This window comes from Pteronotus mesoamericanus, unplaced genomic scaffold (assembly GCF_021234165.1).
Source record: "Pteronotus mesoamericanus isolate MK-2021 breed Mesoamerican mustached bat unplaced genomic scaffold, CSHL_Meso_final scaffold_85, whole genome shotgun sequence".
In the NCBI taxonomy this organism is placed as follows: Eukaryota; Metazoa; Chordata; class Mammalia; order Chiroptera; family Mormoopidae; genus Pteronotus; species Pteronotus mesoamericanus.
In genome coordinates, this window is record NW_026555329.1 from 17356929 (window position 1) to 17382741 (window position 25813).

The following is a 25813-nucleotide window of genomic DNA, read 5'->3' on the forward strand; positions in this document are numbered from 1 at the left end:
AGGCCCACCATTCCCACAGCAGTCCTGACTCATAGGCTGGGGGCGGGGCTTGAGGATTTGCATTTCTAACAAGCTCCCAGGTGATGCTTGTCCTGCTGATCTGTGGGCCAAACCCACTGCTACAAAAAGTCAGTCTCAGAGTTCAAACACAAGCTTTCGTTCGTCGTTCTTTATCAACCAAGGTAAAGTAGCTTTTTTTGGAATATATGTCTTCCTATGCTGCTCAAAGAGTTGATGGTATAATAATTTTAGCATAATTCTAGTTGATTTTGTTTTACTTTATTACCCTGTACATATTTTTGGTATTCAGCAAATGTTGTATCTAGTTTGGTTTGGGGAAGAACTATTTACAACAGACAAATGGGAATTTCCAACTGAAGTGCAGCTTTACATGCAAGTCTTCAAGAATGCAGTAAAAATCATAAAGAGAATTTGAAATTTGTCTTGGAATTTTTCACCTGAAAGTATATGCCTTTAAATGAAAAAAGATGGAAGTCCATGTCTGGGTGTTTTTGCTTGCAGTTTTTGTTCTTCATGGTGAATTCAGAAAGGAGAGTGTGGGAGGGCACATCAGTTTGACAGGCATTGGTGGGTTCACTGCGAAGGCCTGGATTTACCTGGTGATTTGGCTCATGCGTGTTGAGGGGTGGGAAGGTCCAGATGAGCACCTGCCGAAGGGAGCTTAAGAGAGCAAGCAGGAAGCTGTGGATGCCGGACTTGAAGCATCTTCCAGATTTATTTACTCAAAGATTTAGCAGAAAATAATAACATCCATATCATTTCTTTAAACAGATTATGCACATGTCGGGGAATAGTTTAAAAAGGGAAATTTAGGTTAAATGAAAAAAAAAAAACACCTGGGGTTATCACATTTCAAAATAAACTGGGTTTAGTAAGGGTAGATCAGTGAAAACCTTTGACAGGTCTGTACGTTGTTTCTGTGCACAGTATCATTCCATTTTAGATCTTTATGAAAATGTTTTGAAATTTAGTGACTTTAGTAATTACAGGGTAGAACCTAGTATGTCACTATTTGTTATCACAATGATTTAGATTCTCTATTTAAAAAAAATGTAAGCCCACAGGCAGATGTGATGCAATCCTCCCTCTCAAAAACCCGGGTAGTAAAGAGCTCTCCCACCTTGTTTGCTTGATTCTAGGGCTGCTTGTCAATTTCTGCAATAATTACCTGCGTTCAAACATGTTGCTTTATACTGCAGCCGGCCATTACTATTCAGGCCATGGGGAACTCGAACCCTGCCAGGCTTTCAGCAGGACCTGAGGTTTATTCCACCAGAGCTGGAGCAACTGCTGCCCGTGTGAGGAGGGGGCGGCCGCACTGTGGGGGTGTACCCACTGAGCTTGTTCACCTATGAGATAAGGAGAAGCTGGGAAGGAACAAAATAGCAATAGGAAAAAAATAGCAACTGTCGACAGAGGGACTGACAGCTAGGATTGTCGAAAGTCCTCCCCCGGCTCTTTATACTCAAGTTCGCTTAATAGTAATACGGAAAGCAGCGGAGAAATACGCCCCGTCTTTCAGAAGAGTTGCTCCTCGTACCAAATATTTTGGTCTTTTCCTGAGCTTCCAGGGTTCAACTCTCCTTTTTGGGTCTCTTGCCCCTAGATTAGAAGACTTTAGGATTATATAATGGAATGCATTTAGCTACTTATTTTCTTCTCTTATACATCGTTGCTATGATTAATGACTCAGATTCAATTTTTATGAAGCATTGAATTTTGGTCCCTTCTCTTTTCTACTGTCCTTTTTACTTCAGCACAATTGCGCGTGCCTGCCACCTCTCGTGCTATCGAGCTCTGTGTTGGTTTTCTCCGACCTCAGTCACTACAAATGTAGCATCACATTCCTGTCCAGGGACTGTCTAACCCCTGTACACCCCACCTTTTTTTCCCACCTCTTGTGTTGCTCTTTCTAATTTTTTAATTTAATTTTTTAAAATTACAGTTCATATTCACTATTATTTTGTATTAGCTTCAGGTGTACAGCATAGTGGTCAGGCAATCACACACTTTACGAAGTGTTCCCCCCTGGTATTTCCAATATCCAACTGATACCATACAGAGTTATTACAATAATATTCTATATCTTACATGCTGTACTTTATATCTCCAGGACTGTTTTGACTAGTTTTTATTATAGCGTTAGAGTTACTGACTTTACATGGTATGATATAGTCAGATTTCCCACATTTGTTTTACTTCAGCAACTAAATCTAGTTACTTGCTTACAAGTGAAGAAAGGTTTAATACTCTTTTTTTTAGGTTGTACTAATTTCCCTGGAAATAGGACTGTGGCACCGGTAAATGCCATCCGTCTCTCAGGAACCACAAGTGAAAATGTAAGAAATTTCTTTGCAGATCTATTAAGTGAGCAGCACATACAACAGAAGCATTCTGATATTAGAGGGAGAATTTGGGCTTCAAACCAGAAAAAGAGGTTTCTAATCCTGGCCTTTACATGTATTAGCTATGTAAGCTTAAGTGTAACCTTTTAGAAACTTCATGTGTTCTTTTTCATCAGGAAAAAAAAGGTGGTGTTTGCCCTGCTTTCCTCCTAAGGTTACCATGAGATTTTATATGTGAAAACAACTTGCATACTACAAATATTTTTGCCAAATGCAAACCTTATTCTTTTTCAACCAAGAGCTAGCTAGCACGCATGTGACTCTGTTATGCATGTTGCAACACTGGTTTCGTGTCACCCGCTTTCCGCACTGCTGTGACACCAGGACACTGGCCGGGTCTCTGCGGTGCGTGCGCTGCGGCTTCTCCCCTCGCTGGGGGATCTCGGGCGTCCCCGAGCAGGCTCCTCAGGGCTCACTGGCTGGGGTCTAGATTAGCACACAGGCTTTGGGGCCGGACACACATGGGCTTGAACCCCAACCTGCCACAGCTGTGTGATCGTGGGCACATGCCCCAATGTCTCTAAATTCAAATTCTCTCATCTATAAAACTGGGGTAATTGTTGAGCATTCTTGAGAGATCCTGTGTCCAACTCCTAGTTAAGTGCCGTCTTGCTTTATGTATGGTAACAACATGGCAAACGATAGTGATGAGATGTAGGAGGCAGGAGGCATTGATTGCTGCAAACCTTGTTTAAGTAATAAGAAAAATGTGTATCTTAAGCCCCAGCATTGGGATTTCTGATTCCCTTTCTCTGGGCTGACTGTTTATCATGGTTCCCTGTCCTTGCTTAGACGGGCATTTGCAGGCCTTAAACTCCAGGTATCCCCCCACCCCCACCCTATGACAGTGGGGAAGATATAACATGTGGTGCCGTGGCATTGAACTGTCACAAGCTGGGATTTTCAACCTTTTCATTGCAGAGGCAACTCTGGAAGCTTCACTGATGCCTACCGCTGCTGTTACCATAGAGAACTCTAACCCCACTTTCTAACAGCAGAGTCGAGATTTGAATTATTACCCAGTGAAACAAAGAGATGGTTTGAGGTGACAAATGATAAAGAGCAGTGTAGAGCACAGCGCTTCTTAATACAACAGGGGTGAAGGCCGAATGACGGAAACCCTCCTAGGGAGAGCCTGAGAGTGCCATACAAGCCTCTTTGACAAGTCTTGCTCTGTCAGTTTTAGGCAAATTAGCAAGTTCAAATAGGTGGCAACTATTCCTGCCTTTCCAGCGGCGGGGATCCTGGGGCTCAGTGTGATACATTTAACTGCTTCCCTGATCAAAATGCCTGAAAGCCTCGACCATTCCTCCAGAGTACGGTTAAAAGGGGATGGAAATGCCAGCACTGGGGCCTGCCAATCTTCCCCATCATAGGCTCTGTTTGACTGGCATGTGACACTGCTTCACAGTATGTGGGAAGCCCAGAACTAGCTTCTGGTCCTTATAGGAAATGTGAAGAGCCCTAGCCATTTTTTAAAAGAAGCCATTCTTCTAAAGGAGAGAGTCTGCTGCTTGCTCATACTTCTCAATTTCATTATATTCCTGGAACACTCAGTGTCAGATATCTTCTGAAATTTTTGAGTTACTCTTGGAGAAACAGTGTCCTATGTTTCCTTTGTCTTGGGTATCTCTGCATCTGAGACTACAGGAAATACAGAGAATTGCATTTCTTTATGTTGTCCTTGGCTCTTATTCCTGGTAACTTGATGGCAGAGAAATATTTATTAGTTTATTTGTTGCATTCTCATTTCCTCTTTGGGTCCCAGCCAGTGCTTGATTGCTTGCCTCCTGAATATAGTGCTTGGGTTTCTGTGGATGACACTGATGTGTGTTGCGGAGTGAGACCTAGGAGTAGAGACAAAAAGAAATCCCTCTTTTTGGACTTTATGATAGCAAATCCTTGTCAGTACACTAAAATAAATAATGGCTTGATCCTCTTTGCCTTTGGTTAAATAATGTTTGAGAACTAGCCAAGTGCCAGGCTGATCAACGCTTTTGTAGACTCTTTACTCCACTCAGGTTCCAGAACTGTTGACTGTCTCCATTAAGAATCCAAACTGTTCTTCTGACCAGTGTGGCTCAGTTGGTTGGGCATTGTCCTGCAAAGCAAAAGGCTACTGGTTTGATTCCCGGTCAGGGCACAGGCCTGGGTTGCCATTTCCGGTTAGGGCACGTTCAAGGGGCAACCAATCCATGTTTCTCTCACACATCGATATTTCCCTCCCTCTCTTTCTTCCTCCTCTCCCCTCTCTCTAAAAATAAATAAATAAGATATTTTTTTAAAAAAAGAATCCAAGTTGCTGCTCTGTGGGTTTTCATCCCAGGCTGGCCCAAGATGACTGTTCTCCGGTATCTCCAAGCCCTTCTGTCCTCTATCTACATTTCTTAATAGATACCCTAGCTTCCTACTTTACTAAAGAGTCAAAGACTTTAATTTCCTTCAGCTTGGTCCAATAATATCACACACAGTATGTTTATTCTTCTTTGCTGATTCTCTAAATCAGCAAATGATGGCTCCTGGGCCAAACAATCTGGCCTGCCACACATTTTTGTAAATAGTTTTATTGGAATGTGGTCTTGTGGTTCATTTCTGTACTGTCTATTTCTGTTTTTACAATACAGTGGTAGAGATGAAGCTATGGGACAGAGAACATGTAGCCTGCAAAGTCTGAAATACTTACCATCTGGCCCTTGACAGAAAAAGTTTGCCAACCTCTGCTCTGAGGAAATAACAATGGTCTTCCTAACAGGAGTCCCCATTTCAGTCCATGGATCCCGTCTCCTCCTGACTCCTCTATTATGTCTCCATCAATCCCCTCTCCCTCAGGTCTTTAATTTCTTCTTTCCCAGTCAGTTCTTTCAGGATTCAACTTTGGCTATTTCAATTAAAAATAGTTCGATGCCTCTCAGTGACATAAAATTCCCTGGAGGAACAGCATCTGCAGAATAAAGAATATTTATTCTTTATTCAGGCCGTCTCAGAGAGCCTGTGTTCTGTAGGGCATCTCCAGTCCAGGTGTTTGACCACCCAGCTGAAGTGCCCATGATGTTCCCACCCTCAAACCAACGGCTTCATACTTCCAGGTATGCGCGTCACCTAAAATAGCCTCTTCCCATTCAGATGTTTGCAGTTGCACACTACATATCTTTCAAAATGGAGCTGAAATAACGTTTTACACACAAGATACTTTGTCTTCCAAAATCTGATTCCCTTCTAACACAACCACCTGCAAGCATTTTGGTACCTCTTATGATATTTATCCCATTCTACTTTGTATTTCAGTCATTTTTCTTCTCTCCATCCTCTCCTCAATACAGCTGTGGCAGAATCTTGGCCTGGTTTAGCTTTCTTTCCAATACCTAGTGCTCTTTAGAGTCCACCTAGATCCATTGAACTGGTTTAGTTTTCCCTTACCAAGAATGTGAATCATTTGTTAATAAAGGATTTGATTTGGGACTTTCTAAGCCATTTTTTTTTTCTGAAATAATATGTATGAAAACCTGAAGAATGGATGTCATGCATACTTCAGATTTTGTCTTTTGAATATTATGTCAGCTCTTACAAATTTCAGTATCTATGTCTAGTATTTAAAAAAAAATATGATAGCCCTGCTTGATTTTTTTCCATAAGTCAGTTCTGGTGTGTTCTATAAATCTGTGTCTTGCATGGAAATGCCAAGATGCTTATATATACAACTGATTTTTTTTTTTCCTTTACGACTGTGGAGCTTTAAGACTGAATTTGCATGATAATATCTATGAGATTCTATTTTCCTTCCTGGTGAGTGCATCAGTTTCAGTTTTGAATTGATAATGAGCATTGCCTCTTCAAGGGAATTAGCTGAAGAATGTATCAATGTATGTCAGAAATGAGGTTTTATTATTTTTTTAAGTCATTTCAGAAAAGTAGTTTTAAATGCCCTTTAGAGGTTATTCTTATAGGCATATTTTTTTATGAAATTTAGCTTGTCAGCTTCAATCTTTTCTTAGATCTGCCATCCTTGCTGTTGGGTTAAGGAATCTAAATCCTCTTGATGGCTGGGCTTCAACTTAGCAGGTGCACACTGGCTCTCAGGAAGCCAGCGAGGGCTCCCATTCTCACAGAGCTCAGGGTCCTTCTGTTCTGAGGCCAGGGTGGGGGCGTAACCCTGACCAGCTGTCTGGGCATGTGGGCAGTCTGTAACAAGGGAAGCTGGTCAGCACTGTGACTGGATCTCTACACATTTTTTTTGAAGAAAAAAAACAACCCATGAAAGACATATTTATTACTGAAAACGTTATTAAGGAAGATGGAAGACAAATATCCTGGTATCTTATGAGAAATATTTGTCAAATTCTACCTTAGTGTCAGGTTGTATTTTGAGGTAGTTCTTGAACTTCTGATGTGAATCTACTATCATAAGTATAGTTACATCAGTTGAGATGACTCAAACAAGAGGTCAATGGAGGCAGGAGGGACCAAAGTGACACTTAAAAAAAAACCAAAACAACAAACCCAGAACCTTAATATGCACCTGATCAAAGAAGCAGGGATCTAACTAGTACTTGGCATCAAATCATAGTTTTAAGATAGAAGCAACCAGAAAGATCAACCCTCCTTATAAACTCAAAAGGATGAGTTGCTTGATACCAAGTCACAGAGGTAGAAATGACCCAGGACTTAACACCAGACCTCTTAACTCTAATCCAGCACTCGTTCTATTATGCCATACAACCTTTCCCCTCCATTTGACTTTCTCTTTGTGTTCCATTAAAATGAGTTCTGATCCATGGTTTGAAAGTGTGACTCTCCCATGTTTCCCCAGAATTTTTCTTTAAATACCTTTTAAATAGCACAGCAGGATTATCATCCCTCTTGGGAATGTACACCTTCAACCCAGAATAGCTGACATTTACTGAATGCTTGCTGTGAGGTAGGAGGCCCTGTTCTAAGAGCTCATTTGGACAAACTCATTTAGTCTTCACAGAAGCCAATGCCACGGGCACTGGTGTTATCTCTGTTTTCTAAGTGAAGAAGGTTTGGCAAGCTCCAGCAATCTGACCAAAACCCATGCCCTGAACACATCCATACTGCCCGTCATGTGAAGCTGCAGCACGCACCTACCTCTGCAGGGCTACATGGATGGTATGGGTTGAGCCCTCCTGACATGCAGCCATGCACTAAGCACTTACTACTTTTCAAGGGCCACTAAAAGGGCTGTTTGGAGCCTGTCACCTCCTTGCTTACATGTGGAACCTGAGATTTTCCCAAAGCACTGTTGCTAATGACCACCAGATTAGAACTCCTTCTACTTTAAGAAGGATCTCTTTGCCTATTGATTGAAAGTGACATGAATGTGTGGTTAGTCAGCTCTCCTCTAAACCCCTGTGCCACTATAGATGTGTTTAAAACAGTCAGATTATTTCCAGTCAGATACCAGTGACATGGTGTGAAAGCTTAGTCATGAGTAGTACAAAAGAGTGGAAGAAGACTAAAGAATCTGAAGAATGTCCTTCCAGTCTGTCCCTGTCTTGAACTCCTAGGAGAATTTACCTGCTTTAAAATTCTTTCTATCCAGATTTTCTAGAAGTAAATGCATTTCTCCAAAGAATTCCACAATTACCTCAAATGGTACCTTGCTTGGACACTCTAAGATTTTTTAATTTAATTTTATTTTTTGGGGGGGTGGGGTTCTCCCTTGTGACAGACTCTTAGCAGAAGGAAGGCCTCAGGGCAGAGAGAGCAGATGGCCATGGGGGTGTTTGCTCGGGAAGGCTGAGTCTCCATAAACAAAGGTGCGGGGTAGCACACACACAGGTATACCTGGCAGTGGCGGGCTGCCGACCTCCCAGGGACGGGGGTAGAAAAGAAGGCTTCCCACTGAGTCGGGGGCTGCTCCTGGGACTGCAACCCCTGAGCCCAGAGACTATGATAGAGCACATTGTAATTTAGGTTCACACAGCCAGTCCTGAGTTTCACAGAAGTTGATAAATGTTTTAATTTCCTCCAAATCACGTCTGTTTATTAATTCCTAAATCAAACTCCAATTTGTGTGTTTTTGTTTCTAGGCTGACAATGTATGCTTTGAGACCAATTCAAGTATATTATGTAGTATCACCCCCATTCCTGGAAAATTAATAGAATCTCATTTGGATAAATGTTTTGCCTCCATTCCTTTTAGTCTTCAACCTATTTGTTGGTGTTCTTACATGGCTAGCTCTGCCCAGAAACTCCCAGTCAGCCCACAGACTCCTGCAGATGTGTTGAACCTGGGCCCACAGGCTGCACGCAGCCCAGGATGGCTATCAATGCGGCCCAACACAAAATCGTATATTTACTTAAAACATTATGAGATTATTTTGTGATTACAAGTCACAATGTATTTAATGTGGGGCCCAAGACAACTCTTCTTCTTCCAGTGTGGCGCAGAGATGCCAAAAGGCTGGACACTCCTGCTTAAGTGCTTTCTCTTCCTCCCTCCCGTAAACTTAGAATTTCTCAGAGGAAAATTCAACAACAGGAGGGGATTGAAGGCTCCAAAAAGATGCCTTTTTTGGTCTGGGAAGAATTTCAGAGATCACCCTCTGACATTGAAGTTTGTATGGGTCTTTATGAAGTGGTTTAGATTAGCGGTCAGGAGAAGTAGCCCAGCCTGGGGCAAGGTTTACGACTACATTCCTGATGCTATTAACAATACTTCCCAAATTTATCAAGACACTAAAGTATCTTCCGAACCCTACCTATACATGCATATTCGGAGAGAGGGGGAGGGAATGAATGAATGAATGAATGAGGGAAACCTTTTTCCTTAGCAGTTAGAATAGGACCCTTCTTTCTAGAAAAGACCCACTTTTTTTGTTTTTATAAACTCCCTTCTGTTTGGGCCTGAGCCCTCAAGGGGCCTGTATAATCTACTGGTGCTCAGATTAAGAGATTCCGTGAGCTGCACTGTTTTAGGAAGGGAGGTGGTAGATTAAGAGGTCTGGCCTCTAAGGTTAAGCAATGGTGGGAGAAGGGAGAGAGGTGAAAGCCCCAGGGCAGTGCAGAGAGAAGGAACTGGGCAAGGAGAAGGGCCGAAAGGGGATTCTACAATTACTTTTTGTAGGGGAAAATTTCAAATATATATGAAAGAGCTAATGTACCTTCAAGTAATCATCACCTGGTTTCAACAGTTATCAATATGTCATCTATCGAAACTCCAACTTTCCCCTTTTCCCTCTTCCCCTACTTTTTATCCATAAATATTTCAGTATCTGCTTCTAAAGCATAAGACTTTTTTTGACAAAATCCCAGTGTTAGGATCAATGAAACTAGCAATTCCTTAGTATCATCAGACATAAATGTTCAGATTAGCTCATGAATTTAACTATTTGCTATATAACAAAGAAAGTGCACAAATCAAAAGGTTACAGCTTGATGAATTCTCACAAGTGAATGTGTCTGTGTACCTAGGACCTTGATGGAATATCACCAGTGCCTGAGCCCCACCGCCCCCTCCAGTGACTGTGCCTCCAAAAGGTAAGAAATGTCCTGATTTTGAATTTTATGAGTGAAATCATACAGTATGCACTCTCTGTGTTTTGGCTTAACATTATGTTTATAAGATTACATCTTTTAAAGTGTACTTGAGAAAAGTTTGGTGTGCACTTTGAGAGGAAAAAGTGTTTGGCTTCCGATGGATAGAATTTCTATGTCTGTTAGGTCTGTTTGGTTTAATGTATGATTCAAGTCCATCGTTTGCTCATTGGTTTTCTGTCTAGATGATCTATCCACTGTTGAAAGTGAGTGTTGAAGTCTCTTCGTATTGTACTATTGCCCTGTTTTTCATTATTCCCTTCAGATCTGTTTGTATTTGCTTAATATACTCAGGTGCTTCAATGTTGGGTGTGTATATATTTATGATGTTGTATCTTCTTGATGAATTGACTCCTTTGGCATTATACAATTCCCTTTTTTGTCTGTTGCTGCCATTTTAGGCTCAAAGTCTATTTTGTATGGTATTAGTATAGCTACCTCTGCTTTTAGTTTCCGCTTGGATGAACTACCGTTTTCTGTAACTTCACTTTGAACCTATGTGTGTCTTTAGAGCTGCAATGAGTCTGTGGTTGGCAGCACATAGTTGCGTCCTGTTTTTTTAGCCACCCAGCTACTCGGTGCCTTTTGATTAGTGAATTTAATCCATTTACATTTAGAGTTATTATTGATGCATAAGGACTTATTAATGCCATCTTACTTTTTCCTGGTTTCTTGTATTTCCATTTTTTTTTCCTCCTTTTCTGCCTTCCTTTGTAAATTAATTTTCCAGGGTGGTGTACTCTGTTTCCACTTTTTTTCTCTTTTGTGCATTTGCTCTAAGTTTCTGCTTTGTGGTTGCAATGAGGCTTATATAAATCATCTCAAAGTGCATTTGAAACAAGATCCATGCATTGCAGTTGATCGATATACCTCTTAAATTGTTTTTCATTTGTTTTTTCTCTTTTTCCCCTTAAATTTTCCATTTGTTTGTTGAAACAGACATTTGTCTCATACAACTTTTTTACATGCTGGAATTTGTTTATTTCTTCCCTGGTGTTGAATATATTTATTTGGGGAAGCTCAGAAAGGAAGATGCAAATAGAGCTGATAACTGGGAAACAAGTATATATAAGAAAGAACTGATTGAAGATACGCATCAAAATGGTAATGGTAGTGATGTGTTAAAGTGATTATGGGTGTATCACCCCCAAGAGTGTTCTTTAATTTGGTTATGTTTTATAGTAGAAACATTAAAAAAAACCAATAGAATTTGTCATGCTTAAGAAGTTTCTCTGGCTTGCGTCTCCCTGGCAGCCCTATTTCACGGTGGGCGAAAGGACGCAGGCAGGCGGGGCATCCCATTAACCCATTAGACCACCCAGCTCACAGTCTCTGTGTTTCCATTGCAGCCTCTTGGTCCTCATTTGGTTTCTCAGGTTGGCTCTCTGGTGGGAAGAGGGCACAGCGTTCTAACCCACTTGACTGATGATTTTGAGCATTCTGTTTGAGCATGTGTTTGTTAGTTTGCCTTAATGGAATGTATGACTAATTTCCTAGGATCTGACATCCTTGGGTGAATGGATTACAGCAATTTTATGAACCCCTGCCACCAAGTTCCAGATTCTAAACTAAGGGTTCTGCAGCAAAGTGCCAAAAGGCCAGGAGTTTTCTTCCAAAACAAAAGCCTGATCTAAGTAAGGCGCTCATCTAAGTAAGGAAGCTTAATAATAAATGCTTAGAGTTTTGTTTACTGGGTTTTTTTTTTTTTTTCTCGTAGGGATAGGGAATCATTGTTTTGGGAATTATTCAGGGATTCTGTAGGTAAGAGTCCTTACATAGGATAGGTTAGGGGATTGATGCATGGATATATACTAAAACTGATAGGCAAATTGTAAAAAAACTTTATTTGCATGTATATTTTTTGGGGGGAAAGCATGGTTGCTTCAGATTTTCAAAGCAATCCATGATCAAAAAAGATAATTACATAGAAATTTCAGATGTTCTTGGGTCAATGCTATCTAAAATGAGATTTAGAAGGTAAAGAGGTGGCAGCCCTAGCAAATGTGGACAGAATCAATGTATCTATACTCGTATTCACACCGAATCTAGGTCTATGAGGATGTTAGGTTTAGAGCTTGTTCAAGAAGCTTTGCATGGAGAGGTAAACTTTGACTTGCCCTGTAGGGCATCACTAATGGGAACCCATCTGTGGACTCCTGCTCACGTACATGAGCACCAGCTCCCAGATCCATCCTTCCAGCTCTCTTCCCAAGCGGTCTCTCGTGACCATGCTGTCTTAAGTTGTTCATGGACATGTCTGGCTCTTCTGTTTTTGTGTGACAGCAGTCTGCATTCCTCTTGGGAGATACCGTTCATTGCCTCTCTACCACAGGGAAATAATAAACAAAAATAGATAAAGAGGGTCCTGTCAAAGGTAATGAGTTTGGGATCAAGGTGAATTTTATCATGTAATAAAGAGAAAATCACTTTTGAGTGAGAAGGCAGGATACTTAAGGTTTACTTACCTTTCTGCTCTTGGCCAGCAAGTTTAGATTTAGGATTTTACAGTATGTATTCATAATGTGGTTTAAATTCCTGTGGAATTCCTGGACATCAGCCATATTCAGGTGGAGTCAAGGTATAAAACAGTTATAAAATGGCCAATGTTGGACTGAGTCTAATCCACAGGCTTGGGGAGTGAAGGTGAATCATCATGTGTACATATTTAATATTTAAAAATTGGGGGACAGCACATAAATTTTAGCTTCTCTCAAAAAAAAAAAAAAAAGGAAGACATGTCAAACTGATACGGCAATGAGCCATGGGAGATGGGGGCCTCCAACGTGCCAAAATCACTCCCATCCAGTCTGCGTCTCTTATGTTCCCTGGGTTTTAAACCAAACACTTGGGGCAATTAGGACTTTGGGTGCAAAGCTTGGATTTGATTCCGGAGGCAATTGGGAGTTATGAAAACATTTTATTTGGGGAAAGTTAAATGATCCAATTTATAGGAAAAGGACAAGAGGAAAATAAAACAGGAGGTAGAAAATCCAATTGAGAAGATCATTACCGTAACCCAGAAGGAAAACTATGAGAATTTGAACTGAGGCACAGCCATTGGTACTAAAGAGGAGACACAGTGGAGAGCTTTTAGAGAGGTAGAAGCCACAGGACTTAGTGGATGAGAAGTTCAGTCCAGGAAGTCTCAAAGGGGGAGGGTAGGGCCATTTCCTATGATAGGTAATAGAGAGGGAAACCGTTTAGAGACTCTTACCCATTCTACCTTTTGAAATGATAAGACACTTCCAAATAAATGTAGCCAGAGTGTGTCGTATAAAGCCAAGGAAAAAGCCTACGACGTAATGACTTGAATACACTTTTAATTCAGGTTCCAACAGCTGGCACTGGTCTTTAGGCTACTTCTCAGGGTATGGGAAAGGCTTCATCATCTTTCAAATGAAGAAATGCCATACTGTGGGGATTTAGAGCAATGCTTGTTCAATAGAAAAGGGAATCAGACTGCTCAAGAGCTTTTTTGTAAATCAGAGAGGTTCAGACCCTCTGAATCAACATCTCCAGGGAGGGCCTGGACCTGTGCATTATCTAAGAGCAGCCCTCCAGGCTGTTATTATTGCTTGTGCTCTTGCCCCCCACCATTGTGCATCCGACATGCTGAGCTCTTGGTTAATGCTGCCTGGTTGCAATGACTGAGTATTGTTCCATGCCGATGTAAACTGCCTTCCTCCTTCCTACTTGAAATTCTTTCATTCCCATTTTCCCCTCACCTATTTGTAAGAACATTATTCTGTTTGGGGAACATCAGCTTTCCCCAAGAAAAGACTAAAATGTATGACTTCCAGTGTTTATTATTGTACAATCACTCATTTGGTAAACATTGCCAAAGGGCGTCAGCATTCTGGGGGTAGGGAGGACTCCACTGGCAAGCTCAATTTGATGTTGATCCACAGTGAGTTGTTCTTGGCATATTTTTTTCTTGAGCTTCCAAATCTGAGCAGAAGAATATGTAATAAAACATGATTTACTGCTGATGTAATTTACAACAGGATGCAAAATTGGAAGAGAGAGCCCCTGTTTTATTCCAGTTCGGATACAGCTTTGTGAATACCTTTGTGCCACTGTTGATCTGGTATAATAGGTTGAGAGGCATTGTGTGGTATGTTAATCCAGCCTTAATGTTATGAACAAAAGCATAAAGATGACAAAACTGCCTGCTTACACAATGTCCTGCTCCCAGAAACATATCGCGAACTCATTGGTGACTTCATAGCAGGCAATGTGATGGGTTTGCTCATGGGTCCAGCCTCTACTGTTTAGAGAGAATTCTTTCATAGATTAAAGAATACACTTAGCTACGTGTATTCATTAGATTCTCTTCACACAAAATTGAAGCATATTAACTTGAAAGGAGACTGCGCAAACCTGAGCTAACCTGACTCCCTCCAGACCGTTAACGGCATCTGCAAAAGCATTTATTCTCAGGGGTGTCCAGCCTTTTGGCATCTCTGGGCCACGTGGGAAGAAGAGGAGTTGTCCTGGGCCACACATTAAATACCATTAAATACATTGTGACACATAATCACACACACACACACACACACACAATCTCATGTTTTAAGTAAATTTACGATTTTGTGTGGGGCTGCATACATAGCCATCCTGAGCCACAGGTGGCCCCTGGGCCTCAGAGTGGACACCCCTGATGGAGCAGAGATTGTTTGTATGTGCAGTACACAGGCCCCTTCAGTCCTTCACCAACACTAACCCTGGCGCTCCTCACTTCTCTCTGGAAAAAGGAAAGGGAAACAATGCTCCCCTCCCAGGGCTCTATGACCAGCAGCAGAGGAAAGATGCGCAGTGCAGCCCACTGCTTCTGCACCGCATTTCCTCCGTGGGGATTCATTTCTTAGTTCTGAAGCTTCTGAATTACTGAAGCAGCTGGAAGAGCACCCACCGGCTGATGGCATCTTGCTCTCTGGTGCAACACTTCAGCCTCTGGGACCGGAGGACCCAGGAGGAAATGACCCTCTGAGTTCAATCTGTGTGCTTCCAAGAAAGGATGCCAGGGACTGAGGACAGGCGAAATGCTGTGTGCCCCTTCCTCTTCTGGGGGAAAGGAGGCTCTAGATGTGAAGGGGAGTTTTGACTGTTCCCTGTTACCCAGTGACCCATTGAGCCTGGTTAAGTCTCTCCTGCGCATGCCTTTGCAAGGATGAGCACTCCATCAGGGGCCGTGTTCTACTCCGGACACCATGCCACTCTGGGAGAGTGGCCGGGGCGGGGAGGGGGAGCATTTTAACATAAGTACATTTTGGTTTATTCAATGTGCTGCCTAATTGGCACTAAGAATGCTAGAGTTTTCCCATTTGTTTAATTTTGAAACTCTAAACACATATCTGATAATCAGATTGAACTTTGTGAGGCAATTTAAGACACCAAACTCCCTGGTTTCTAATCCTGGTTCCACTGCTTTCTACCTGTGGCCATGGGCAAGTTCTTTCACATCACTTTGGCTTTGCTTCCTCATCAATAAAAGCAGGCATGCTGTTTTTTTATTGAAAAGTACAAATCCCACAGAAATGTGGTGAGTGCTGCCCAAATAACTACACGTAGTAAAAAACATAACTGGCACGCAGTGAATACTCAGTAAAATTTAGCTCATGTTGGTTAGAATTCAGTAAAAAATGAGGGGTAACAGCCATTCATAAATCTGGAAGTGAGCCCATATGGTTATTCTCACATAAAAACACTTACATGTATGGTACCCCAAATTTAAGTGATGTGACACAGTGTGTTCTGCATCAGGCTCCTCAAAATCCTTTGAAATTGAGTGTGAATAGATCCCTGAACATCATCCATCCCACTCGTTTTAGAGTTGAGGAAACAAGATGTCAGAGAGGTGAAACGATTTGGGTCATGGTAACCCTAGCACCCAAAGAACATTTGAGAAGGTTAATTTAAAAAAGAAGGAAAGGTGGGATTAGGAGCAAAACAACTTTTCATCCCTCACCCAGCTGACATCTTCAGGACACCAGCTGAGTGTAGCCAGAGCCAGCAAGCCCAGCACTGGAAATGTAGCCAGAGAGAGGAAGGAGTCATGAGCTTGATGAAACCCAATTAAGGTTCTATGGAACTGGGTTCGTTCATCACACAGTCACTTGTTAGCCACCCGACGTCCATGTTCTGTTTTGGTGAGTAGGCTTGGGGTCAGTTCTTTTACCTGAGGAGACACTTGAGTCTCAGACACCTTCTGACTTAGTTCATGCCTTAATATATGGTAGGTAGCAGTAGTCACAGATGAAAGGGACCTCACTGTACGTGGGAAATCGTGGGGTTACAGTCTCTAGATATGTCTTGACTCTTACACTTTCCTTTATCATTTCATTTTCCTTGTTTATGAAGTAGGGATGACGTTAGATGGGTTCTCAAAGGAGGATACAGAGGTGAGGTGAAAATCCATTTCAAAGGACCCTACCCATTTCATTTAGTCTTCACTCTGTATTTTATTTCTGGTGAGAATCCTTATGATGAAGAACAGCTGACCTTATGCCATTCGCTCTCTCGTCTCATATTCTGGGTACCTGAGGCACTCTCCTTGCCATTTGCCTCATTGTTTTATTGGGGGGGGGTGTATGTGTAGGATATAGTCAGAGATTAACCTTTTAGCTTTTCCCTGTTTGCTGTATGGGCCTAGTGTTCCTCATATTTAGATGTTAGGACATTAGGCAACAGAAGACACTTATGAATTTGAGGAGGGGAAATCCTCAGAACCAAGATTCCAGAAGCACTCGGGGCCATCTGGGGACATTTATAATGCTGACTGTCCAGGACGACTGCTGAAGAGACCACGAACAGAGGTAAGGGCGCCGTGACCATGGAAAAGGAAAAGCAGAAGCTCGCCTTCATCCTCTCTAGAATGTCTCACTGTTTGGGGATATGGGTTGTTATGTAAAATTGCAGAAGATTCTGAAGATAGGGAAAGGTAAGTAGCTTTACAAACTTCAAAAAAGAATTACTTACTCACCAAGAGCTGGAGTCATCTCATATGCTCCAATAATACCTATAGGCATTGCAAGATGAAAAAACACATAAGATTCTGCAGTTGAGTTTCTGTTAACCTAAGCAACTGAAAGACATAGGAGGGCACAGGAAGGGAAGAACACTTCCTACCTCACTGGGAGATTTTGAATACTAAACAATCTAAGAGAACACCCTGGGAAATTGTAGAGTACTACATAAATATGACTTGGAATTAAAACCATGAAAGACTTGATGACAATAAATGGATTAAAACACACACTATTTATACTAAACATTTTAAGATTAGGTATGTGAGGTAACTTAAATATTATAGATGTTTATAATTTCTAAAATTCCTTCTACATAGTCAGCCATTATTATGAAATATATTTCATCCTTTTGTTATATTTTGTGTTATGCTTATTTGGAGATATGCTCATTAAGGCTGAGCTTACTTTTTGTTGAATAGAGTGGGATTCAACTTCATGTTTATTGTATTCCAATTGATGAGTTACTTTAGGACATGTCATGTCACTTGATGCCTGTAAGAATTTGTGAGGTCTTCAGGTGGCATTGTCCCCAGTTTGGTGACAAGGAAACCAAGGTTCATAGAGGATAAGGTGTGGGTCACTTGATCAGAGCTGATGAAGTTCATAAGAAGTAGGAGAATTTGCATACAGACTTTCTGACTCTAAATTCAGAATTTCTTCTGCTATGTTATGCTCTTCTTGGTACCTCCTTCTTGGTAAATAAAAACTTTTGCAGCTTCTGGGCTTCACAGAGTAAAGGCTGCATGTGTCCGAATGAAGGTAAGCAAGTTGACAAGTGATAATTCTGAAGTTATTCATGCTATATACAATTTAATAAATCACCATTTACCATTAAATTTTCTATAATGAAGAAGGGCTCACTTCCCAGGAAAAATCAAATGATAAAAATGCAAAAGAATATTCATTTACCTAAAGCAATATTATAATCTCATGGTTCTCAAAATGTGATATCCAGACCAGCTGAATCAACATCAGCTGGGAACTCGTTCAAGTGCAAATCCTCAGGCCACACCTCAGACCTGACAATCAGAAGTTTGTTTTTGGTGCACACTAAAGCTTGAGCATCACTTCCAGAATCTAAGGGAAAACAGGCATCCTGTAACTAAAGAAACAGTGCCCTAATATTTTCATCCAGCCAAGGTTTCAATATAGGTGTGTATCTACTGAATGCTCAGCTCTGTAGTAAGCAAATGCTTAGGGAAAGAGAGAAATAGCATTTGGTGCCCATATTCACCTGGTAACAAATAAAGACATCACAAATACATATTTTTAAGGTGATAGTTCCCATATTAGAGATCTTAGTGATTTGCTTTAGTTATTAAAGGCTTTTCCTTCTCTATTCTTAAAACACCTTCTACACTTAAAACTTTGAAACAGATTTGAATTGTTGGATTTTGCCGGAAATCCACAGAGCAAATCGCAGATTATGATGACATAAAATTCTCCCTCCTCTCACTGAAGGGAGTGAAGCTGCTTCACAGGATACAATTAACTGTAATATAGCAGCCTGGGGAGTGCTGACTATGCCTTCCCCCATACCCCTGTTTCAACAGCAGAGCCAGGGTGAGTTTTCTAAAAGTGCTGGGAAAGGCATCTGAAATCACACCTCCAAGCCCATGGCTACCATGCCATCTTTGTTCAGTTGACTTGCCCTGAGTAGCAGCTAGGAGTGCCTTTACACGGCCTTGTTATTTTTTTTTATTGTAAAATTCCATCTTTAAGAGTATTTACAAGGATCTTTTAGCATTTATAGTCTCCTTTCTGAAAAAGTTACAAAACAACCTTAACTTCAGTTTCTTTTTGTTGTTGTTATTTTCTTTATTCCTGTATAACTTGGGTTGCAATAATATAAGGTCTTCATTCATTGTTAATTATTACATATAAGTATAAATTTAGCAACTGTACCTTGCTCTCTGATGTCTTAAATATAAATCTCATTCATTAAATATGTTAAGAATGCGCCATAATTTATAAGGGGCAATATCTGAATTATAGCTACCAATAAGCTTCACTCCCAGGAAAAATGGGCTGTGGTCCCGGGCTGAAGCTGTGACAATTTCAGAAGCTGGGCTGAATGTCATAGCCGTATTCCTGATCATAAATGGAAGTACAGTCACTGTAATTTTGCTATGCAATTATGGCCCCATTATGTTCCATTATAACAGGAACATCACCAGTTTTAGTATCAGCAAATAATACAGTAATGAGTCCACATCCCAAGAGCCTGTATGTTTCCTGCCTCATGGTCTAAGTGTTGAAGGCTGAGGTCAAGATAAAGAAAAATTTGCTACCTACCAATGAAAGGGTGTGCATTTGTGTGATGAGGCTAGTTATCCAAGCTGTACCACAACCTAGACAGTCAGCAGTTGACAGAGTACTCTCCTTGGAAACAAAGTATAAGTTCAATCCCAGTTCTTCCATTTCCTAGCTGTGTAACCTTGGACAACTTAATGATTTAGAAGCTTGAGTGTCAATGGAGAGCGCTAACTTCCTTAGATACTTATTACGAGAAAGACATTTTATTAAGAAGAAAGCTCATGGTAAGACTGAGCTTTCCTAACTAAGAGCTCAACGAAATGTGGCAGATATTGCAGGTGGCTCACTGTGACTCACTCCAACCTCTTTGTTGTTGGCTGTGCCGCATGCCACAAATGAGAACATTCAAGGCAGCTTTCCCATGCTTCTAGTTCTTGTTTTCATGTAAGCCAGTTTCTGCACATTAAGCTTAGGAGGGCAGAAAACAGGTTGCTCTCTTGCTGTCCTTTCTGCTGCTAAGCACGTCTTGGGGGCGCATGCTTTTCCTCCATCAGTTGTCAAAGGAAGTTCAGCACCCAGACCCCAGCTTGATGGGTGGAAAGGGCAGGGAAGGACGCCATTTTGGTGGTGCAGGTCCCCAAAGAGCTCGTCCTGGAGCCAGCACTACAGCGGAGTCCTGGCTCCCGGTGGCAGCAGGGGCATCAGTCCTTCGACGGCCCCTTCTGTGGTGGCGCAGGCATTGCTGGAAGCTCAGCTGACTCTCTGTCCCTCTGAGCCTCACATGAGTATGTGGCCATCTCATCTTTGAATCAAATCTCAGCAGGCTCGATCTAGCCAGAATGGTTTCTCTTTTCTACAACTAAGCTCTGTTTAATATAAGACAATAATATTTTTAAGAAAATTTTATTTAGCCTTATTGAAGCACAATCAATAAAATTGTATATATTTAGTGTACAACATGATGGTTTGATAAGCATGTACAGTGTGAAATGATCACCACAACCCATAATAGAGCCATCACCTCACATAGTTAACTCTTGGTTGGGATGTGTGTGTGTGATAAGAAAACTCAAGATCTATTGTCAACAAATTTCAAGTATATAATACTTATTAACTATACTCACCATGCTGAACATTAGATCTTCAGAACTTATTCATCTTAAAACTGAAAATTTCTACCATTCGACCTACATCTTCCCTGTTCCCTTACCCGCCAGTTGCTGGAAACCACCATTCTACTCTATTTTTATGAAATCGACTCTTTAAAAAAAAATCCACATGTAAGTGATACCATACATTATTTGTCTCTGTCTGGTTTATTTCATTTATCATAACATTCTCCAAGTTCATCCATGTTGTAGCAAATGACAGGATTTGTTTTCTTTTTTTTTATGGCTAAATAATATTTCATTGTATATATGTACAACATTTTTTTATCCATTCATGAAAAGGCTGCCTACAAAATGGGAGAAAATATTTGCACACCATATTATCTATTAAGGAGGTCAATATCCAAAATATATAAGGGACTCTTACAACTCAGTAGCAAAAAAAAAAAAAGAATACTATTTGAAAATGGGCAGAGGACCTGAAATGACATTTTTGCAGACATACAAAAGGCCAATAGGTACATGAAATATTTTCTACATCACTAACCAGGGAAATGACATCAAAATCATAATGAGATATCACCTCAAACTTGTTAGAATAACTATTATCAAAAAGACAGGAGCTAACAAATGTTGATGAGGATATGGAAAAAGGGAACCCTTTATATTCCCCCTCTTGGTTGGAATGTAAATTAGCAAAGCATTATGGTAAACAGGATGGCTCCTCAAAAATGAAAAATGAAACCACCATATGATCCAACAATCCACTTCTGGGTATGTACCTGAAGGAAACTAAATCAGTATCTCAAAGAGATATCTGCACCTCATGTTCATTGCAACATTATTCATAATAAGCAAGACATGGAAATAACCTAAGTGTGCATTGATGGATAAAAATAACAAGATAACTAGAACTATCTTTTGCTGTAGGATGTATCAGATTTGTTATTCATAAGTTGTTACATTTTTTTGGCTCTTTGTACTTTTCAATATCTTCTGATTAGTTTCTCTGCATTTTGATACATTCCCATGTTGTGAATCTGTCTTTCCAAGGAAAAATTAAAAACAGAAATTTCCCCCAGGATCTCTCGTATTTGAGGGTTGTAAGTGTGTGACCTCAGTTCCTGTAATTAGATTTACCTGCAGGAGGCTTAGGTGCAGAAGAGAGGATCACGAGGAGGTGCCTGAGCCCAGCGAGGTCTATCATTTGGTGAGTGTGGAAGCATTCATTCTTCTGGGGCCTCTGGGGCCCAGCACCAAGTATGATCAGCATGTAGGAGCCAGTAGCAGTAGGAGGGGTGTTTTCACTGTGACCACCCTGCAGTATATATAGTGGATGTTCTTTCTGACTATATGGTTTGTTGTTAAGTAGCAGCAATACTTGCTTTTCAGGCTCTTCAAGAATCCATCTAAATTCTCTTTAGCTTTAGCTAATCAGTGTAAATTTTGTTATATACAACTGAAAATCCTGATGGATAAAAAGGGTAGTCTTCTGTCTTGTGATTCTCACCCAGCTTATCTCTATACTATATTCTGTAGTATTTTTCCATGGCTGATAGAATTATAAAAATTTGCACTAGAAGAAATTTTAGAAAAACCGCCCAGTAATGACCTCACTATCCACCATTTTACCAATGAGGAATCTAAAGTAAAGAAAGGTGAATTGGCTTGAAGAATAGTAGGTCTGGATTCAGAGCAGAAACCTAGGTCTCGTTAGTACCAGTCTGCCGGTCATTCGACTATGCAACACTCTCTACCAGAGAGAAGATGCTGAGACACAAAGGGAAGGATACAGACCAGAGAACTTGATGAGAAAAGTGTCTTTATTTAGGAATGCTTTAAATAAAGCATCCTCATCAAAGAATATAAATTACGTTGTCTTGGTCCAGTGCTATCCCAACTTCAAAATCGTAATAAGCACTTTAAAGGTACGTTTTACCCCAGAACCCTCAAAATGTTGAATCAGAAACCTACCACTTTAACAATGGCAAGTGGCAGCTTATAAAGTGTAACAACCTGCAATCATCTCTGAAATTTCTCAAGGTTTTCCAAATTAAACTCTGTAGTGCTTTCATATCATGTTTAAAGGATACACAGTGATTGACTGATAAATTTATGATGGCAAATCTTAATTGCAGGTTCATTCCAAGTTAAAAGCTAAATTACTTAACTCCTTAGTAATTTGCATTGTACATGCCTTCATATTCTCTAATTCACACTTAATAAACTCAGGGCCCTAACAGTATTATTTTTTAATGTAACCTCTATTAGGGAAGATTTTTTTCTTGCTTTATTTTTCCACTATGGAATCTTCAGAGTCCAGAATGGTGCTTAGCAAGTAGGAGGATTTCAGGAAATGTTCAGTGTTGAATAAATACAAAACAAGGCCTATTAAAGCCATCTTGATAAGATAACCTCAGAACGCAAAAACTGGCAAAATAGTTATTCCTAGAATGCAAAAACAGCTATTGTTTTAAAAAAATTTTCTTCCAAAACCTAACAGTTTGAACTTTATAAAATTGCTAACATTCCATTATTTTTAACCTACAAAGCTTACAATTTTATATGGTTCTCTTTTTTATATAATATTTATTACAGAATAATAATTAATAATTAATAGTAATTTCTAGAGGTAACATTGTGAGGCCAAAGTGACTTTGCATCTTAAATTTTGACTGACACTGAAAAATTATAATACTATACAGTCTCAACAGCAATATATGAGAGTATGTTATCATTCTTATTAAATGTCAAAAATCATAAAATTGTAAAAAAAATCCTATTGTTTCACTTGACATTTCTTGATTATTTTGAGGCTCAGCAAGTGTCAAAACTTTCATTCATTTGTGTTCAGTTATACTTTGTTTCTCTGCCCCCTTAGGTGGGTGGGTCCTCTGAGGATGAACCATGAACCACCTTCTCTGTTGCAACGATGGTCTGAGGGGGCAGTTCCGTTTGGAGTCATACTTGATACCTGATTAATAAAGGAGCTTTCTTGGCTCTCCCAACCACACCTGCTGGCCTCCTTCTAGTCTCTCCATGTCCTTGTAGACACTCACATAATGAAAATCTGGATGATTTTGTACTCAGATTAGGGTGTAAATGTGCAGAAAAATATTTAGACAATCGAGTTACTGCCAAGAATTATGGTCAATGCAGGTAGATTCAACAGGAAACAGCATAATCAAGGGTAGAGGTTTCATGACCAGAAAGTGCATTTTGAAGGTTGCAATTTTAAGGCCAGGCTACTCAGGGAGTCCTTTAGAATCTCTAGCTGGGAGAAGGCAGCCACATATATAAAAATTTGATGGTGCCTTATGTTCTGTCCTGCTGAATCCAGTTGACAAGGCGATCATATCTCACAGTGAAGCACAGTGGATAAACTCTTGGGCTCTAGGGACAGATTGTCAGCATTTAAGTTCTGGCTTTGTTATTTACTAGCTGTAAACAGGTAGTATGTGGAGGGGAAGGGGGAGAAATATCTTTAGGAGAAAACACACACTAAATTGTGCTCTCTGTAGCCCAAGTCTTTTTAGGGAAGGCACATGTGCTATACTGTATTTATTTGACACTCATTAATTTCCTGCCACATACCAACTTTAGTGCGAGGACCAGGAAGAAATAGAAAGATTCCTTTGATTTCGTCCCCGTCCTCAGAGGAGCTCACAGAAGGACCTAACAACACGATGGAATCCGGCAGAGGGAGTAGGGGTGGGGTGACTTCCGATTGGTGAGGGGGAGGCTGAGCCCTGAGCTGGACCCTTGGTCTTCTCCTCAGGAGCACCTGTCAGTCCATCTATCGGGTGTGGTCAGTGGTGATAGTCTTGCTTGGGCTTAAAAATGGGAGAATAGATCCAGTGGAGAAGTTTCTTAAAAATGCTTACTTTTGCTTCCTTCCTGAGGTACTACATGATTACAGTAAAAAGTTTCAAAAGAAAAAAATAGGTAAATAAAACTAGCCATTAATCAATCTCATTACAGGGGTAATCAAAGATCATATTTTGATGCATTATTCTCTAAATTTTTAACATGTGTGTATACACATATGATGTACACATATCATATGATGTGCACACATCAAGTACTTTAAAAATTATTGTAATACTTTAAAAAGTATTGTATGAGGAATGGAAGGGCTAATTTTAGGGGTAACAAAATACATGTGTTAAATTTTTTTTCCATGTAAATTTTCCCTTAAAACATCCTGAATATCTTACTGTCATTTAAAATGATAATTTTAATGGCTGTACAACAGTCCATTGAATAAACAAACAATAATGTAATCCCCAGTTAAAAAGAGATTCCAGTGTCACCATTATACCACAGGAAGAATACCCTGGTTTAGTTTAGCATCCTTGATTACTTAACAGCCTTGATTATTTCCTTAAGCCGAATTCTTAGCAGTGCAAATGATGAGTCTAAACTTCACATATTTTAAAGTAAAAACTTGATTTGATTAAAAAGATACTTTTTTTCTGATCGTGGCAAGATGTGCATAACAAAATTTAGCATTTGACCATTTATAAATGTAAAGTTCAGTGGCATTAAGTGCATTCACATTTTTGTGCAACCATCACCACCGTCCATCTCCAGAACATTTTTTGTTTTTAAATCATTTTTCATTGTTATTCTATTACAGTTGTCCCAATTTCCCCCCCTTGCCCTCCTCCACCCATCCCCCCACAGTCAATTCCCACACTGCTGTCTGTGTCACAGGTCATTCATACATGTTCTCTGACTAGTCCCGCCCCCCTCCTTCCATCCCCCTCCCCCGTCCCCTCTGGTCACTGTCGGTCCATTCTGTTTCCATGCCTGTGGTTCTATTTTGTTCACTCGTTTTTTTGTTCATTAGATTCTTCTTACAGGTGAGATCACATGGTATTTGATATTTAACAACTGGCTTATTTCACTTAGCATTATATTCTCCAGTTCCATCTATGCTGTCGTGAAAGGTAGGAGTTCTTTCTTTCTGCTGTATAGTATTCCACTGTGTAAACATACCACAGTTTTTTGATCCACTCATCTATGATGGACACTTAGGCTGTTTCTAGCACTTTGCTATTGTAAATAACGTTGCTATGAACATTTGGGTGCATAGGTTCTTTTGAATTGGTGATTCAGGACTCTTAGGGTATAACCCCAGCAGCAGAATTGCTGGGTCAAAAAGCAGTTCCATTGTTATATTTTTGAGGAAATTCCGTCGTGTTTCCCACAGCGGCTGCACCAGTCCGCATTCCCACCAGCAGTGCACTGGGGCTCCCTTTTCTCCACAGCCTCGCCAGCACTTGTTTGTTGATTTATTAATGATGGCTATTCTGGCAGGCATGAGATGATTTCACAGTGATTTTAATTTGCATTTCTCTGATAGCTAGTGATGTTTTTACCCTCACAAAGAGAAACTCTATACCCGTTAAACAGTAACTCCCCATTTCCCACT